Source organism: Heliangelus exortis, unplaced genomic scaffold, assembly GCF_036169615.1.
Source record: "Heliangelus exortis unplaced genomic scaffold, bHelExo1.hap1 Scaffold_98, whole genome shotgun sequence".
NCBI classification, from domain to species: domain Eukaryota; kingdom Metazoa; phylum Chordata; class Aves; order Apodiformes; family Trochilidae; genus Heliangelus; species Heliangelus exortis.
The window spans coordinates 42,607-46,298 of NW_027286014.1; positions in this window are offsets into that span (position 1 = coordinate 42,607).

Here is a 3,692-nt window from a genome sequence, read left to right on the forward strand (position 1 = left end):
TGATGGTTGGAGGTTGGTGTCAAAGGCTGATGGGGCCATGGGGAGGCAATAAAAATGAGGGATGTGCCCTGGGGGATGTTGGTTCCCTCACTCCATCTCCTCTTCTCAGGTCCTGGAAGCTTCTTAAAAGAAGCTCAAAGCTGGGATTTCCAAAACTGGGATTTCCAAAGCTGGGATTTCCTCAAAACCAGCCCATGGACCTCTTGGTGGTGTCCTCCAAAGCTCCATCATGGCAAGAAGGCTGCAGCTGTGGTGACCAAGCTGGTGGCACCACCTTTTGAGAAGCCCTGCTGGGACAAAGGACCTTCAGCCAAGTGGTGGAATTTGTTTTTCAAATCTAGGTTTTCCAGCAGAACACCTAGCCAGAAGGAAGCACGTGGAGCATCCAGAAGAGTGGTGCTGGAGCTGGAGCAGAATGAACTTCAGGCTTCAGTTGGGCAAAAGGTCTCAGACACAGCCCGAGCTCTTCTCCTGCACCTGGGAAGCAATTTCACAACTTTGGGAGTCAAGGAAGAGGGAATGACAAAGAGTTTCTGGAATTGGGCACCCTTCCTGGAGTCCCAGGGCTCTGCCATCACCAGCAGGTGTCAGAGGAGCTCTGCAGAGGAGCTGGGAAGGACAAAAGACACATGGAAAAGATGGCAAAGAGTTCTCTGGTGGCTTTGCCAAGGATCCATGGGACCACTGTGGGATTTAGGGGCTGTGATCAACATCTGGGCCATGGTCCATGTCTGGGAATCCTCCAGTGAGAGGAAAAGATATGGTTTCCCTCCTCTGGGCTGTGGTGGCACCAATCAGAGCTTTGCTCTTCCAGGCAGGAAGAAAAAGGGAGAGTGGAAATGAGGCTGAGCTGCTCTGCCCCACAAATCACTGGGGTCCACATTTCATAGAGCCATGGGAGGGACCCTAAAGCCCCCCCAGTGCTACCCCCCATGCCATGGGGACACCTCCCCCCAAACCCCATCCCAACCTTCAGCACCAATGGGTGCTGGGGATGGGGCAAACACCCCAAAAATCATCTCCTGGACCACTCAGATGGGCTTGAAGGTTCCTTCCAAACCATTCCCTGATCCCAAACCATGGGCAGGGACACCTCCCCCCAGCCTAGGGGGCTCCAAACCCCATCCCAACCTTCAGCACCTCCAGGGATGGGGCAGCCACAGCGTCTGGGGACACCCAGGGCTCCCCCCCCTCCCAGGGAAGAATTTCTCCCTCATCTCCAACCTCAGACTCCCCTCGGACACTTTCAAGCTGTTTCCCCTCCTCCCATCCCTCCAGGGCGTCATCCCAAATCCATCCCCAACATTCCTGGAGGTGCCTCCTGGAGGTATCTGAGGGCATTCAGGTGCTGGAAGGTGCTCCAAGGTCTTAAGATCTCCCCAGAACCTTCTCTGCTTCTGCTTCTCCTTCTCCTCCTCCTCTCCAGACTGAAACCCCCCCAACTCTCTCCCTGGCTCCAGAGCTCCTCATCCCTCCCAGCAGCTCCAGAGCCCCCTCTGGATGGCTCCAACACTTCCATGTCCTCCTGGGGCGGGAGACCCAGAGCTGAACACAAAAACTCCAAGTGGGGTCTCAGGAGACCCCTCCTGAGATTCTCCTCCACTCACACCTCCTGGGCTAAGGCAGAGCTTTGCCACTGAGGAACAAGAACACCAAAGCACCAATCACCAGGTTTGTTACTGAGGAACCTGAGGCACCTGCTTGGCCCCCCTCAGGTCACCTCCCACCTGGACTGGTTTGGCCACGGGGGACAGAAGAGGAAGATGCCACCAGGGGGTGTCACCCATGTCACAGCCCAGAGGCTGCAGAACTCGGGGACATGGTCCCACCAGGGGGGATCCCAGCTGAAAGACACCAAGAACACCAGTGAGTAACAAACTGGGTCCAGTTCAGCCACCTCCAGCCCCCCACACTAAGGTGGAGAAGAGTAGAGTGACAGCCACCAGCTCCAGTGACAGCCACCAGGCCACGTCCCTTCTCATGGGGCAGCAGGAGGGGAACCATTTGTCCCTCCAGAAAGTGACATTTTTTAGTTAAAGTTATAAAGGGGTTTTTTTCCTGTTAAGGAAAGAATTTCATCCTGCTGCTAGGCTCCAGCTTTGACTGATTACAGAAAAAAAAAATTAAAAAAGCTTAATTACAGTGAAAACTAAAGTATTATGCTTTTAAGACAACTGGAATAAAGAACTAAAATTAAAAAAAAAAATCCAAACACTGTCCTTCTGATTACCTGTCCTGAAGTGACCACTTCTGGAGCCCTGCTCAGAACTCTTCACTGGGTCCTCCTGTACCTCACCACCTCCCATCCCTTCTGCTCCCTCAACACCAAACTCACCAAACTCAGTGATTTTAAAGCAAAAGTCTCCTCAGTCAGTTCCTCCCCAGCTCTGGTGACAGGTTACAGGGCTCACACCAGTAACCCAGCACCCAACATCAGCTTTTTTAAGCTTTTTAAGCCTCCTAGAGCCAGATCAGAGATTCCCCCCTGACCTGGGTACAAGCTGGGAGGAGCTGTGGTAGAAAAAGTATTAAAAAAAAAAATTATTAAAAAGTTGTATAAAAAGAAAGGGAAGAGATGGGTGCCCTCCCCAAAATGTTTGGGAGGAGGGGGAAAATCCAAGGCCTGATGTCTTGGAATGGCTTCAATCCACCCTGCAAGAGCCAATCTGGAGTTTGAGAGTTGGATGGGAGGGAGAAAAAAAGGGAGAAATAGAAACACCAACACCCAAATCCTCCTCTGCTTCCATCTAAATAAAGCAAAACCTGAATGAGAGGGAGGAGGAGGAAGGATCTGGTAGGAGGGAAAGCAGATCTTGTAGGTCAAGCTTCCTTCTTCCCATCTTGGGATGTGGTGAAGTCTTCAGGATATTGGAGTTTGAGGGGGTGGGGAGGAAGGAAAGTTGGTGGAGAAAAAGCAGCTGAATGATTTCTGGTTATTATCTCTGCTACTAAAAAAGATTTCCAAGTGTAAAGCTTCCCTGAAGGGCTGCCAAGGCCCTTGGGCAGGGTCATTAAGTCCTGAAGAAAGAAAAAAAGATATGAATAGAGCAAGGAGTGGGAGTTAATCCTTGGAAAACCCCAGGAGGGAACTGCCTGGGGGAACAGGAGCCCAGGAGCTGCCCCTGGTTCCTGGCCCAGACCTGGAGGGTGGGACTGAGCCCTAAGGACCCCCCCAAGAAGAGGAGGGGGTGGAACCCCCACTGAAAAAATCCCAAAAAGGATCCAAGTTTGGGCTCCTGAGGGTCTTCCAGCAAAATGTTTGGTGGGAGAAAAACCTCTTGGTTTGAGTCCTTTTCTTTAGCAAACCTGACAGGAGGTGAGAAATGCCCCTGGGAAAGTTGGGGGGGGGGGAAAGGAGCATTTTTAGATCCACCCCAGCTGACCTCAGGAGAAGGGAAACGTGGTCATTTTTAGGGAGGATCTGGGAAAAATTAAAAAAAAAAAAAGAAAAAAGAAAACAACAAACACTAAACCACCCAAACCCCCCCCATTTCTTGTGCAAACTCTGCAGTCTTGGCAGCTGCAGAGGAAAGGGGCGGAGGGAGGGGGGTAAGGGCTGTCACCACCAGCAGCTTTGGGCAAGAGGAAGTTTTGGAGCCAAAAAGAAAGCAGAAAAAAGAAAAAAAAACAAAACAAAACACACACACACAAAAAAAAAAAAAAAAAAAAAAAAATCAAACCTTTCCAGCTCA